The sequence below is a fragment of the Rhea americana genome, unplaced genomic scaffold (genome assembly GCF_003343005.1).
Source record: "Rhea americana isolate MKP2758 unplaced genomic scaffold, rheAme1 scaffold_9, whole genome shotgun sequence".
NCBI lineage: Eukaryota > Metazoa > Chordata > Aves > Rheiformes > Rheidae > Rhea > Rhea americana.
In genome coordinates this window covers 10,135,551-10,151,032 of record NW_028187088.1, presented here as the reverse complement: position 1 = coordinate 10,151,032, position 15,482 = coordinate 10,135,551, and the positions used below count along the sequence as shown (strand labels likewise).

The 15,482-nt window shown below is 39.4% G+C and overlaps 1 protein-coding gene across 3 annotated transcripts in view; it reads left to right on the top strand.

Moving 5' to 3' along the window:
• Nucleotides 1–6: 6 nt before the first annotated feature.
• The window catches only part of PTN (pleiotrophin), an 86,493-nt gene continuing 71,017 nt past the window's right edge, over nucleotides 7–15,482 (top strand). For 2 of the 3 annotated variants that reach the window (XM_085324113.1, XM_085324116.1), the window contains exon 1: nucleotides 7–254. The gene's annotated coding sequence lies outside the window, so the exon portion shown is untranslated. Of the gene's footprint in view, nucleotides 255–6,316; nucleotides 6,414–15,482 lie in introns of all 3 variants that reach the window. The other variant, XM_085324115.1, reaches the window with a different exon arrangement.

Genomic DNA, 15,482 nt, shown 5'->3' with positions numbered 1-15,482 from the left:
GAAGGGGGTCCCTCGGCCCCCGCGTATAAAAATCTTGCCGAAAGGGGGGGGGGCAAAGCAAAAAAACAAACAAACAAACAAAAAAAAGGCAAACCCAAACCCGAGCCGCAGAGCGAGAGGGCGCGCGGCGGAGAGGCAGCAGCAGCACCAGGCAGCCCGCCCGCCCGCCCGCCGGCAGGAGGAGGAGGAGGGACCGCCGCGCCGGCCGTGCCCGCCGCTCCCGGCTGAAGGGCGAGAGCCTCCCGCAGCTCCAAGTAAGTCACGGGCGCTGCCGCCGGCGGCTTCGCGGCGAGAGGAGGGAGGATTTTCGGGCTGCCCAGCTCCGCCGCGGCGGCGGGACCCCCCCCCCTTCCTTCCCCCGCCCCCGGGTGGCGGCTGCCCCGGCTCTGCGGAGCTGGGGTGGGGGGTAAAGTGGCGCCCTCGGGCTGAGCACCTTAACCGGTTATTTTTTTTCCCCTCAGGACTTATCCTAAAGTCGAGCTGGACCCTACTTTACTGTTGGTGAAATAACTGAATCCAGAAAGTGCCGATTTATCTATTTTAAAACTGTTGCCGCTAGTTTATGCCTGCCGTTTCCTCTGGAAGGATGGTTCAGAGAAAACCGAGTTAACACGGGTGAAAGCGCAGCTTTCGCCTGCTGGGGGTACAGGTTATTCTGCAAATAAGTCATGGTCTCCAGCACAGTTTCCTCTAGCTTCTTACCCCTTCCTCATCCCCTCCTCTTAAAAGTAGAGTTAACATTGGTGAAAATACAATTTTCTCCTACTGAGTGTACAGATTAGTCGGCAAGAATGCCACGATCTCCAGCATGTATTTCTTTAACTCCTTACCCCTCTCTGGTCTTCTCTTTTTAAAAAAGTAGAGCTCTTTACTGAGGGGGAAAAGAAGAAGAAAAAAAAAGGTCTTAATTCTTTGGGAGCTCGTCTGGTCTTACTTGTTCCAGCTGGATGTTGCATACTCCTCCCTTCAGCCCCGTGAGCAGTGTGCTGTGGCGGTGGATGGCTACAGTGCGCTGGTTTAGTGGTGTGTACTCAGAAGCTGGATTCAGGGATGTAAGTCCGATATTAACTGGTTCTTAGGAGCATTGTAGGTTGGTTTGTGACATGCATTAAATCTTTTTTTCTATGTAGCCTTGCAGCTATGCATAGTGGTAGGTGTTTTAACATTTAAGAACATATTAGCTTACATTCATCAAGCCTTGAACTTTCTTTTCTGTTCCCATTTCCCCTTCAGACCTTGATTGCTCTGAGCTTTTTGTAAAGTTGAGTTTTTTGGGAAAAGACTGGATAGAGTATATAACTCTGCTTGTATTAAGAAGGAAGAGGAAGGGTAGGAGAGAGAGAGAGAGAAAGGAAGAGTACAGGTAAGGTTGTTATGAAGAAATATTTCTCCTGTATTTCATAGACTAGTGTGCTGGAGCTGATCTACAAAGCAAAATTTAGTTTATTCTGTGTGCTTCTGTTCCTTCCTTACTAAAAAGCAAAAAAAAAAAAATTTTTATTTAAAATGACCCCCCCCCCCCCCCAAAAAAAAAAAAAAAAAAAAAATTTTTTTTTGAAAAGAATCCCCCCCCCCCCCAAAAAAAAAGACCTGCCTAGTTGTGAAAAAAGTTGTTAATTTGTTATAGGGGATAGAATTGGATGGAGAAGGTATTTTGTTAGGATGGCCAGTCAAAAAACAAAAGCAAGAAAACCACTGCATAATTTAGTGACTCTCTCTAAAAAAGAGCAAGAAAGAAGAGGTTTAAGTGTGCTCTTGACTCCAGTCAAACTCTTTGGTGACTTATTACTTAGGGAGTTTTTGGTGAAATTGAGGGATAGATACTTACTGACTCCAGAGTGAGCTCTTGGATGGAAAGAGAGGGAAATCTGAAGCCAGCAACACATCTTTCCCTTACAAATGAGTAAGTTTTGTTTATAGTGTGCAAGTGACATAAGAAGAGCAGACTTTTGCCAGTACCCAGCTATCTATTACCGGTTATTTGAGATGCAATTTTTGGCTGATAAATGCTTGCCAGCAAAAGATTGGTTTTACTACTAGTGCTAGCTCAGTACCATGTAGCAGTATTCCAGTATTGTAAACAAACTTTCCYAGAAAAAGTGTGGTTATGTCATTATGCCAGCACTGACACTGAGGACACTCTTGAGGCRTATCTTACTCCTGTCAACTCCACTGCTGGCATTTTTGTGTAGATTCAGCTTTCTCTTACTGAATTGAATATTAATAGTTAACTGATTTTACCAGCAACAGCTCTGGCAAGATACCTTGTAGACTCATCTTATGCATCTTTTTGGTCACTCTGGGAACAGTTGTTCCTGAGTCCCTGGATAACAATTAAAAATRGTCTTTTACTGGAGTTCTGAAAATGTACTAATTTAACACATACTCTGTTTTATTTTAGTGCAGTTTTGCAGCAGGGAAGAYAAGATTTATAAACTGTTAAAATGTTGCACTAGGGCATTTGGGATGGAATTAGTTTTGCTGATGAAACTTGTTGCTCTGTTCAGGCCCCCTCATTGCCCTTGCTCCCAGTAGTGGTGTTTTCTGTGGGAACTGGTCTTTGAGTAACAATGTAAGCTTTGCTTCAATATTTACAACCGCTTGTTGATCAGTGTATCAAAAGYATTTTCATTTAGAGGATTCATTTCAGGACTTTAATTGAGGAAATCTCTTTGTTTCAACCCTCTTTATAATAAACCATTCAGAATGCTGTCTTTGAACRAACTAGGTCACTGTAACGCGCGCACACACACACACGCACACAGGGATTCTCATCTGCTTAGGGTAGCCTGCATTTGGTCGACCCATATCCCTGGTGAGCTTGTCCCTGATTTATCCTTCTTGGACTGGCTTGTTCACAGGGAGCTTATGCTGCAAATTCACTGCTGGAGGTCATTCTCCATTCTTGGCATCTCTGGCAGTCTTAAGCTTAAATTGCAGCCTCATTTTCTAGCCAATCAATACCACTCTTATGTCGCTGAGTTTCCATGGTGCCCCCAATCTTCTGTCTACATATTGATGTCTGACAGCAGGGATAGCATTCTGTGTTGCTATATATGCTTACTAAACCTGTCAAAACTATTTAGGGTCTGTCTCACTAATTTATATCCATATCCTGATATTATTTGTATCTGTTAAGCTTTGACTGATGGAACTCGTTGCACTAAGGATCAGCCTCAACAATGCACTCCAGGGATGGCTCAGGGAATGGACGTTTTGAGAAAGGGAGAAAGACTCGCTTCTAGAGTAGCTGGGGTAATCTAGAATCCTTTGTGTACAATAGATTTATTTTGAAAACATCCAAGTCTCAATGGCTCCAAGTTAATGCTTTGGAAATAATTATCCATTGTGCTGTTCTGAATGCGTAGAATGTTCTCTCCGATGGAGGAAAATAGAAAAGTGGGCATTGTAAAAATATTCAAAGTGCTTTTGAGGAGAGTTGGGGAAGATCTGAATGCAAGAACCAGTTGTCTCCAACCAACTTTCTTCAGGAAGCACTGCAGAAAAATTAAATCAAAGGAGTGAACAATGTCTTCTGTAACATAGATGTTTGCATTTTATTGTAATAATTCACAGAGCATTTAGTTGTTTAAGAGCTGTGCCTCTGTGGATTGACATAGCAGCAACCAAACAATTTGAGAAAAGATGTATCTTCCATTGTCATTAACTTCCCAGTGAATTACGCTTCAGATCATGTTACTGGTGCCAGCAGTAATACGTGACAACTAGATAGTTTATTTCAATATACTTTGCAAAGCATTAATGTTGTATCAGACTCAGGTGACCATCAACTGGAAAGTCTTTAATACCGCTGTATTTATCATGAGCTTGATCCAAATCAGAAAATACAATTTGGCAGTCAGTATGGAATTTGCTACTTAAAACTTCATTTGCTCAGGGTTGTAAGAGCTGATCCTGTGATGCTGAGTTCATTAATGTTTTTCAGACCTCTTCAGGCTCTAGCAATCTTTTCACCAGTAAAAGAAAAGTTAAAATCTTTAAGGCAGGATACACCCTTTCTATGTGATAGTTGACAATGTAAAAGTAGTTAGTGTGTTAGGTTTTCAGCAATTGCTTATTTTATTATGATAGAAAGGGTCCTTTTTTTTTTAAAAAAAAAATATGACTACATATTCAAAGCTGGAGATGCTTGACCAGTAAGCCTCRCTTTGTTTTGTTCCAAGCAATAGAACTATGTAATTGTTTAAAATATCTGGCACCATCTCTGCAGTGGCACTATGATTTCTGTTTACAACAAATATGAACAGTTAGTCTCATTTTATTGTTGTGTTTTTTTCTAACTTTTCTCTTTTCAATGCTTATTTACATATGTGYGAGTGACTTTTTGAAAACTGAAGTTATCTTGCAGACTACTTTTAATGTCTCTCAGAGCAAAGATAGAGAGGCTCTTTCATGGAAGATAAGAAAAGGGAAAGTGGAATGAAGTAAAGAGTCAGTTAGATTATTGATGCAGTTAGGTGATATCCCCTTCTGCCTAAAAGGCCYCTGCCCTTCATCACCTTCCTAAAATAGCAAAATCTGATTTCAATGTGGATAGCCTCTGGGGGTGAGAAGTAGAAGTGACTCTGTTTAAAGCAAAATCCAGTTTCCTCATATTAAGAAAAATGTATTAATATGTTAATTTGCGCCCTAAGAGCACAATGCTTGTAGAGTTCCATTGATGCAATGGCAGCTGCTACAGAAGGGTAAAGACTTACAACATAGAAAGGCATTACAGGGGTTGGGGATTTTCAGATAAAAATAGTTTCTGAGAATAAATGGTGCTTGGGGCTCCAATGCGGTCATTCATCACCATTTAGCAAACTGTGAGGTTCACTTTCAAACTGGACCCTGCTCCTCTGAGGCCTGCCAGTACTATTTCAGAGTTCATTAAATGTTTCGTGAGAACATTATAAAATTCATTCTTCCTCATCAGTTTCCATAGAGTTCCAGTATAGCTTGAACCTTGCAAACTTCCCCTATCTAGTTGTAAGTGATACCATCACTGAGCGCCTGTGGGGAAGGAAGAGAAAGAAAATAAATTTTCCAGTACCTCAGTCCAAATGCCTGTTTTGGCACTGGTCCACAGTTAGCTAGCAGTTTAAATGAAATTGAATTTTGCTGTCTTCAAGTAATATTTTTGGAGCAACTCACCATCTGTGCAAGTTTTCCTTCCAGCAACAAGGGGGAAAACAGACAGACTAGGTGGGAAGAGGAGGCGGGGGGGGGGGAAGGAGAGAAAAAGTGTGGGGGGGCTTATCTTTGCTTCAGCACTCCTCCGTCTGCGCACCAAGCCTGTCACTCTGCTGTCTTGGTGGGGCTGGTCCAGCTGGCAGTGGATGCAGGCGCAGCAGTTGGAGCACTGGCAGCAGGGCTGAGGAAGCCAGTTCCTCAGGCGGGAGTACAAAGTTGATCTTGCTCTTCTCATCCCACTGAGAAGGACAGACTACTCTGTTGTTGTCTTTACCATTTGACTGTGTGTCAGTGTCAGTCTGTTGCTTTAGGCTGCCCCTGGGGATGAAGAGGGTAAAAAAACAGGTAATTGTGCTCTATGGGTACATTCTGAGAATTTCCCAGTAGGTTGACACAAGTAGTAAATTCAGAGGTATTTATGGAAGCTGAAGTGTCTGTCTCTGAGGCAAACAATGGAAATGACAAAATTGACTTCTCCAATTCAATTCCTTGTGATATCAGGCACAAAACCAGTTTTGTTGTTGGGTTTTGTTTCTCGGTGTCATGAGAACAATGGCAATAGTTTCACGGCCTATTAAAGATATTCTGACTGCTGGGTTTAAAGCTTCCTTGTCTTGACTGGATCATTAGTAAAACGGATGTTTTGTTTTAGTTATACCTCTCGCACATCACGTGCCTCAAACTGCAGAAGAGCCCTAACAATGCAACACATGTGCACGTGCCCCTCTATGGTCAGCAATGCAAGGCTCACGATCCAGAGTGTCTTCGCCTCTGTAACAGAAGTATCTAAAATGTACTTGATGCTGCATGTAGGTAGTTCCCATATTTTACAGGCAAAAGGAGAATTTTATTGTGCAAACAACTGTTAGGAGTAACATTTGCTCAAAATGCACATTTTAAGACTTATGTGATGCTTTGTTAAGCACTTTGGTAAAGAGTTATTAACTGCTCTATTAAGAAAGGTAACATTGTCTGTAATCTTTCTGAAAGTGATGCATGAAGGGAGATAGAAACAGCTTGTGAGAAAGATGATGCCTCTAACGCAATGCTGTTTCTGCAGTAGTATGGCWCTATGAGCCCACAGGCTGCTTTGGGACAGCTGAATTTCTTTCTTYTGTTTCAGTACTGGAATCTTTTCTTCAGCTCACCAGAGATTACATTCAGCCTGTCAAATGGAGAAGACTACTAGTACAGGCCCACTTTCTGCAAACATTATGCAGGTAAAGTTGATGCTTCAGCAAGAGCCTCACCGGAGGAAGGGCTGTATAATTCAACCTAGGATTTAGAAAGGATGCCCATCCGTTTGTTTTGGTGACAAATTCTTCAAAATAAAGACTCAAATGTGTTATAATGCTAGTGAATGGTTGTGATTGTTCTGGCACTTTTTGCAGCAGAAGTTCATTGCTTTCATTGAAAGTGCCCTTGGAGTGAAGTACAAACTAGTAAGTTAAAGATAAATCAAGAGATTGTTCTGATACTCTGCCTTAATTCTGGTAGGACAGTACTTCATTTCTTTAGTTTGAACAATAAAAATTACTCATTCAGTAGTAGCCTTTCTCTCCACCCCTACCCCCTACCCCCTCCCCCATATTAAACATAAACCATTGAGTTTCTTACTCTATCTACCTAGGATGGTTTACCCTCAGTTTTCTCCTGAAAACCATCTTCTGTTTTAGTGACTTAGCTTTCCTTCTGATGCTGAAGAAAGGCCCCTGAGATGCTCTTGTTGCTTGTGCCACCTGACTGCCTGGCTTGTTTGTTTGGACTGTTGCATTCCCAGAGGTCACAAAGATGTTTTTGTTTGCGTGAGAGTCACTTGCTTTTATTAGAAGCCTGCCTGGGTGCAGCTGATATGCAGTAGAGACTAARGGATGGAAAAAAATCTGCTAGCTTTCTCTCTAAGGCCAACAGATAGGATTTCTAGCTATCTTCCAAAAACACTGGAAGTTTTGATTCAGGGAACTTCATCTCATTTCACTTATTAAATCTTCATGTCAGTAAGTGATCCCTTCAGTCCATGTTTCTTGTCTGATTTGCATGKTGTCAGATGCTTTTGCTAATCCCTATAATAGTTTAAGTGATTGTTAATGTTTAACTGATTATTTGGCAGAAGTATATGAACAGGCATATGTGCAATTGCCATTGGTATGGCAGTTAGTGTCATATGGTGTCAGCATACTCGCTCCATGCTGCAGGCCTTTTCTTCTAGGTTTGTTTATGCAGTAGAAGGAAGGAAAAAAGAAAAAAGAAACCCATCAGGAAGCCAGCTGCAGAGTGCTGATCCTCTGGCCGTTTTTACATTGACCRGAGACCTGCTGAGTTCAGCAGAGCCTACCGGCTGCTCTTATTTTTCCATCTTGTAACAATCATAAATAGATCAGCTGAGGATTTATAAAGAGCTTCAGGGATTATGGATTGCGTCAACAGGGGTAGCTAAACTGAATATAGTTTTTTGGGGAAYTTCCCTGTGCTTGCAAGATAGGTAGTTGGGGAACTGTATCTATGGAGTGACAAAGAGGAAAAGACAAGCTCCACTCCCTTTGTGCCTATTTGTTTTTGTTGAGTTTAGTTTGTGTTTTGGAATCATTAATATCAAGTGGCCATTCAGATGATAGGTGTATGTGTTTTAAGAGATGTTAAGCTATTCTCTCAACCACCTGTAATTTAAAGCCCAATCCTGCCAAGTCTTATGCATTAGAATAGGGTTACGTATCATGATTTACCCAGTGAGAAGTGTCTTCATTTAGACAATGTGAATGTAAAAATCCATGTGAAACCTTTCAGTTCCTTAACTTAATTGGTTCCTTAATTTAAAAGATTAATACAATTAGTTGAAGCGAAAATCACAGTATACCTTGTGGTATGCACCCTTCATATGTGGAGATGAAATCCCTTGTGATAAGCTTTGAGCAATACATTTACTTGGACTTCTGGTAGCCTCATTCACTGTCTTCCCAGACATTTTTTTAAGCTGGAGTTGCTCGTGTGTTTTTAGTCTAGAACTAAACATCTACTTTTCCCCTTTTCTTTCTGATATAAACTTATTTTGTCCCTCAGCGCTAATAACTGTGCCTTTCCAAGACACAGTGTGGGTCAGGCATAACCCCTTGATAAATCTGTCACTCTTCCACCTTCTGGTACTGTAAAGATTCTGACTTTATCCTGATGATAAATGGAGACTGCTAGTTTTCCACAGATATCAGCCTTTGTTTTTACCACTGTAAAGAGCCAACATTGGGGCTTAACAGTTTAAGTGCTTTCATATAACTGCCTGAAATCAGAAAGATTGGAAAGCGGGGACATTTTCTCTCCCCATGCCCAACTAAATGCAGAACTTGTCATGTTTTTGTGATGAAAAATCAAAAGTTCAAAAGGGGATAAGAATGGGAGGAAAAGTGAGTGAAATTACTTGCTTTTTATGCATTATTTTTATCTAGAGAAGTTATTTTTAGGCTACTTTCAAGAACATTTATAGGTCCTTTTAGTAGTTTACAATTGAGTTAATATCTACGAGCTCCTTTTTATATTCAGCAGAATAGTGTGAAACATGGTCCTTGTCTCTCTTTGGCTCTTTCTCTGTGACCAAATTTAGCATATCCATGCTAATTTGCACTGAGAGGAAGAACTCTTGTGAATGGCTGGTATTTGAATTGTACTATACCAGAAAAGGTGTTTGGCATGTGAGGGGAAAGTTTGTACATTTTAAAATGCACTGTTCATTTAATTGATATGTACTATAATTTAGTCTGAAGTATTTATGGCTATGTTTACATCTACAAGGAAGTAGTCCTGTGATTAAGAACTCCTCTTTCTTGTGTTAACAGTAGGGGGAGTGGATTAAAATAGTCTTTGAAGTTATGGAGACTGTTCATTTTTACACAGAAAAAAAAAGTAGATATATAGACACTTATACCCCAAGACTGTACTTTACATATAGACATCAGAAGTAAGTCTGTGTTTAGAGAAACTTTCCAAACTGTAGTGGTGTGCAGTGAAAATGTCTTCTCTATGACTTTAGGATTCTCAATTGCACGGCATCTACTATAAATGACAAGCTAACTCCTTTCTGTATTGACACTTCCAACACATGCAATAAGGGTTTTATTCTGTTTGGGATTTTAGTGAGATTTCTCAAGTAATTATACACGAGAATTTCCTGTCTAATTTAAATGCAAAATTCTGAAACTAATAAAAAACTCTCTCAAAGTAGAAAAAGTTTGAGAAATGTGAATTATGTACTTAAGACAGGAAAAAAAAATGAAATAAATATATCACATAAGGCCTATCAAAATGGAATTTCTTGAGTTACTGCTTTCCATTACAGATTGATGGAAGTCTAGCCTGTATCTGAACTCTTGCAGTGTTTCAATGGGTAGAGAATTCAGGCTGTATATGTGAGCTGGATATGGAGTTTTTTCATGAAGCCGCATGATGCCTGGCTGATGCCAGATGGGATTTTGGTGATCGTGATATCTCACAACAGTAGTGGTGTAGTATACCTCAATGGATAATGAGGTACAGAAACTGGAAGCTAAGTATTTTCTGAATTATATCCTTTTCTGATCACTTTTTAAAAGAAGAATCATGCTATTTCAATGTTAAACATTTTGTGGATTTTTGTATAAAACAAAACTGTTAACTTTTTTCACAAAGTGTGCCTTTGAAAATTAGAGTATTTTAATAAAAACAGAATTTTGATTCAATATTTTTCCAAAGAGATATATAATTATAATATATATACTATATTATATATACACATTATATATATAATGTAATATATGTATTATGTATATGCTATATTATATATAGTATATAATATATACTATATTATATATCTCTGTGTGTGTATATGTATATATATGTATTATTTGCAGTTACTCTGTGGAACATTGTAATTTCCCTGCCCCACTCACTCCCCCAAAATCATTGGTTCTCTTGCAAAACAAATTTTAATCTTTGTTCAGGGTGAGGTAGAGTCTTGGCCTGGAACAGATGTATATGGAGGTGCTAACAGGAGCCTCRTTGTCCCGTTTTCACTGTCTGATACAGTATGTGATTTATGTGAAATGAACGAGGATTTTTTTTTTTTATTACATTGATACGTCTCTTCTACTCCCTCAAGTTAAAAAATATATCCTAGGCCTAAATTCCACATACCCCACCCCCCAAGTAGCCGAACTTCCACACTCCAGCGGTTTTTCCCAGGTAAGCTGCCTGCATTGCATAGCCTCACCTACTTCCCTAGTTTCCGTACTCTGGTTCCTGTCCAATTCCAGTTTTGCTGTTTTGCAAAGAAAAGCTATTAAAGGCTGCTATTGCTTCTGTAGTGTAGGCAAAAGCTATCAGGCTGAGAATTAGACCTGGATTTTTCTAAGACATGCATCAAGCCCTACAAGCAGTAGTCCACCCATGCAAGATATGAAAGTGGATGGAAGAGCATGAGTCAAGTTTTATAAGACCAGGGGTTATGTGGAATGCTTACAACTCTTTGCAAGTAGCTTTCATCTTCCTTAGCTTTAAATGTGCGTAGATCTGACATGGATTTTCCCTTATAAACTTTCCCTGTGGACAAAGACAAGCTGTTCTGTTGAAGATGTTTTTCTGTACCTATGAATAATTGAGTTTTTTTCAATCTTAATTCTGAATTCCTATGTCTCTGATATCCGTATTTTCATAGCCACAACTTTAGTTTGCTTTAACTTCTTTACTATTTAAATAGCTTATTAGATCCCCTTTCATAAAAATAACACATTCTCCCCATGTCTTTCATTTTCAGTGGCTCTTTACAGCCCCATATTAAGTTCCAAATCAGTAAAACATTTAAGCTTGTTTTTATCTAAGTATGCTGACAGTTCATGTTCTTATTTTAGTGAGCACACTTAAATATAACTTAACATTTTATAATTCCATTACATTGCCTTTTAGAAACTCTATTATTAATTTTTCTCTAGTCTGAGATGACTCTTCTGCTAAGCACAAACATGTGATATCTTTTCGCCTCGGGGACTTCTGTGGTGCCTAGATGTTAGTTAATTCGGCAATCACTGGTATACAATGGTATGTAAATACATAGAATTATTTTCCTTCTATTAGGCTTCCATGTATCTGTGATGACTTTTATCTGATGTTGGTGTTACCCAAGCGCCTAATTATTTAAGAGGATGAAGATTTCCATATTATTGCCCAATCTCATCATTTTATATGAGCAGCAGGTTTTGTTACCTCGCTTTTCTTTTTCTTTCTTTTTTTTTTTTTTTCCCCAGAAACTTAATAAATGCCCTGAACAGCTCTGGTCCTGGGCTGGTCCTTCAAGCACTATTTGTCTACTAACCTCCTTCCAAACAAAGATTTGATTATTGTTCTTACCTTGGATCTTAGCTGGACCTGACCTCTTAACCCATCGCTAAACAATTCTAAACAATTCTGATAGCCTCTACTGGGAGATTTCCCCTGCACCTTCCAAAGTCTTTGAAAATCCTGGCTCTTCATCACTAGATGCAAGTTTTCTGGATAACTCTTTTTAGAGGATTCTCACAAGTTAGAGAGGCATGATTTGTGTTTGTGAAAACTGTGCTTTTTGTAGTCTTTTCTGGTTTGTGAGGCTTTTATTTTGGACTGTCTGCTTTACACCTGCTTTTAACTGATTTATTTTCAGCTCTGGTTCCTAGTGCTGGAATGCAGTTTACTGCAATCTAATTTCTCGAGTTATTTCACTCCCTCCCTCCCTCCTCCCCACCCCCCCAYGCACACTCTGTCTGGCAATTCTGCCTCAAGTTCTCTGGGCCATGCATTTCTCTTGCCTGCTTTGAAGTGAAAACTGAAGCAGAGGGGCCGTTTAACTTCCAACAATCTCTTTATCCTCTCTTATTGCCTCCTTTGCATAACAGTAGTTTGCAGGACCCACCAACTATTCCGGAGTTTGTTTCCCCAGTCTTTGAGGAATGCCTTATTACTTTCACTATGTGTTTGCCTTCTTGTTCTTCAAGCTTGCTTTTGGCCCTCTTAACCTCTATTTTACATCTCACCTTCCAAGTTGTTCTCTTCTATTAGTATCACTTGGGCTGGATTTCCATTTCCTTTCTTTTAAAGATATCTTGTGTGTGGAAAAAATTCCATACTACATTAAAAAAATCACTTTTTCTGAGTTGTCAGCAGTCCCCTCAGTGATTGCACTTTGGCATCCGTTCGGAATATCCATGTTCATGCCTTGCGTATTTGATAAAAGGAAAGTCACAGAGAACAGAAAGAAAAAAAATGACTCTGAAATACTGTGCTGCTTGAAGTCTAGTCCCTTAAGGACTGATAATGACTTCTCAGTCATAACCATAATTATATAGTAACCATTTGCTGTAATTATGTAGTAACTTTGGAGTGAAGATTTGAAAGGATTGTGAGGGAATTAAATATTTACATCCCATTGAAATGTATCCTAACTGTGGCAATTCTCCATTACTTTGGAAATTAATCTAGAAAGGTAGTCTTGCCTAATTTCTAAATCAATTATTTTCTATAGCTTGGGACTAACTAGTTGTAGTGCCTTCYTCCTGAATGCTTCAAACCAGCTGCAACTATATGAATTGCTTATGCTGACAAGAGATCATTTATAAAAAATATATCTTTCTTTGACTTTTGTATAGAGCAATAGTGTCATCATCCTTTGATCACTGAGTATTTTGCATAGARCAACTCTGGTCTGAATTGGAGGCTTGTATTCTACTATCCTTGAGATTGTAGCTTAGAATTTCTGGTTTTAAAAACTCTCCTAATGTGCATCCCTTAAGAGGAAATRCCCATTGAAGAGAGCCTGAAGAGTCTGTAGGCCTTTGGACTTGTACTTCTGACTCTGTCTTCCTCRTCTTACTTAGTGTGTGTATATGTATATAGCTCAAAATTGTACATTGTCTCCTTTTAGAAGATCCCCCTCAAAACATCTTAGCTAAAGGCCTGATCCAAAGTCAATTGAATAGCTAAATGTATTTAGCTATTTGTATTTAGCTACAAACCTAATGTAGAGGTTCACTGCATTTTGGACCAGGCTATGTGGTTTGTGGCTGCCTTTGTCATTACCACTTGATCAAACAATGCTCCAGGAAGCTGTGATCTCAGAAATGCAAGCTGATTGTAGGCAAGTATGTCTAATTTGACACCTTGGTTCTTTCCAGCTGTAGTAAAGGGACAACTATTTGGACTATCCAGTGGAAAGTTCCCATTTTCCCGTACATCCAGCTGTACTCAATCTGATGATGACTCAATCTCTTTCCATCTTACAGAGAATGTTTTTAATGTTAACTTCTGTTAGTAACAGTCATACTTTTAAAATGTCTTTCATCTAGCTCCTAGAGCTATCCATATTCTGAGCTGAACTGATACCTCCCTTCATTTCTATTGTGGAAAGTCAAGAGTTAGCAAGTTGAGGTTACAAGCTCTTTGAGGTCATTATCTTTAAGTAATGAATCACAACATAAATCTTAGCTTTCCAGAATGGGAGGCMTCTTTCATTCATTTTGAAATTATCACCTCACAGGCTCCATGATGGTGTGGAGGGCAAGGTTTGGGCACCTGTTTATATGCATTTATTCCTCAGAACAATGTCATTACAATCTCTTCCCCAAATTGAATCTTTGTACAAAGACGGAGTGCAGGAGACAGGCTGGAATAATATGTTATTACCAACTAATGTCATGAGAAGCAGTCTCAAAGTCTCAGTGCTGCTTATTTCTATTTTGATGTGCACTGGCATTTCTTTAGTGGAAGATGATCAACTTTCACAAAGATATGCCAAGAGCAGGAGGGGAGGCTAATTGACCAGAAAGAGAGAAATATGCTGCTATATTTATTTTTTCCTTTTTTCCCTAGTAGAAGAATATTTATGGTAATGGTTACTAATCACAAAGGTGACTCAAGGCCATTCTGAAATTCGTATCTTTAAAGAAAAGGAACTGTAAAGGGATATATAGAGAATAAAGAGAGGAAATCACAAAACTTACTTGAGTGCGTAAAACTGCCTTTCCTTAATGCTTAGCAAAATAGTGCGTGCAAGTTAATGTGTATTGCCACTTGTAAGTCYCATCTCTCAGCATTTCCATATAAGCCTGTTAACTGGATTGGGGTGGATGTAAGAAGGAGCTTGTTCCTATTCTTGACGAGCTCAAGTAGCTTTCAAGTAGGATGCTGTGAACAGGCACAGGGCTTAGTGCTGCTTGTCATCATGTGACTTTCTAAATGCATTACAGCTTTTACTGTGACACGCGAAGTATCAGCAGCAATAGAAACAAATCGAGATTGCAGTTAACCTGCTTCTAATGATGGTGCTTATAGATCATCTGCCAATAACACCTCTGAATATGGCAAATGAAGAAGCCCAAGGGGTGACAAGTAGTAACTTCTATTTAAAGTAAATCATAGTTTAAGTTGAATGAGAAAGAAAACATGTCTATTTGTAATAGTACTATGTTGTGTGTAGGCTTTGGAAATTAACCTAACCTTTCTTAATAGCACATCTGTTTCACATTCTGCTGCTTTTGGTGCTGGAGTAAATTGCAGAGTCAGGGGATTTTAGGGGAAAGAATATCATAGTCTACTGATCAGAGCTCAGTGAAAACATTTCTGTCATATGACAGGTAGAAACAAAGACCACTAGCCTCCTGGGACTGTAGTGAGCCTTAAGCTTTGTATAGTGGGTCTATGGGATATTGGCTGCTCTGTTAACACAGTAATGCCAKATTAGCACACTGATGTAGTGAAGCTAGTGTACTCTGCTGCTCTGGTGTACCCTACTGGCATAGGTAGAATTCACTGTGTTATGATGTGAGTTGCAATGTCTGTGATTTACAAGCCACATGCAGCTCTGTGAGGTCCCAGAATTGTCAGTCATTGATCTGCTGCTCCTTTTTTCTCTTGTTTGCTTGCTGGAACAGAAAGCACGCTTACAGAACTTGCAGATTTACAACAACAGAGGTCACAAGCACACTRAAAGTCAAAATGCTTCTGATAAATTGAACAGATTCTCTGAAACTGAGATAAAGTTCTACTTCGAGAAGTGAAACATGCTGTTCTTTGGGATTAATAAAATGCACACAAAAAAATTGGAAACGTAGTATAGCAGAGGATGATCTGACTGCAAACAGTTACTATACAACTGTAGAGAATGCTGAGTGTTCACCCACTAACCCATTTACCTTTGGGAAGCTGAGGTCTTATCCTGGTTTATAATGATCTCTTATAACTTTAAGGCAGATGGACTAACTTAGCTAYGGGATGCCTAAAGTCATTACATATTTTGACTTGAG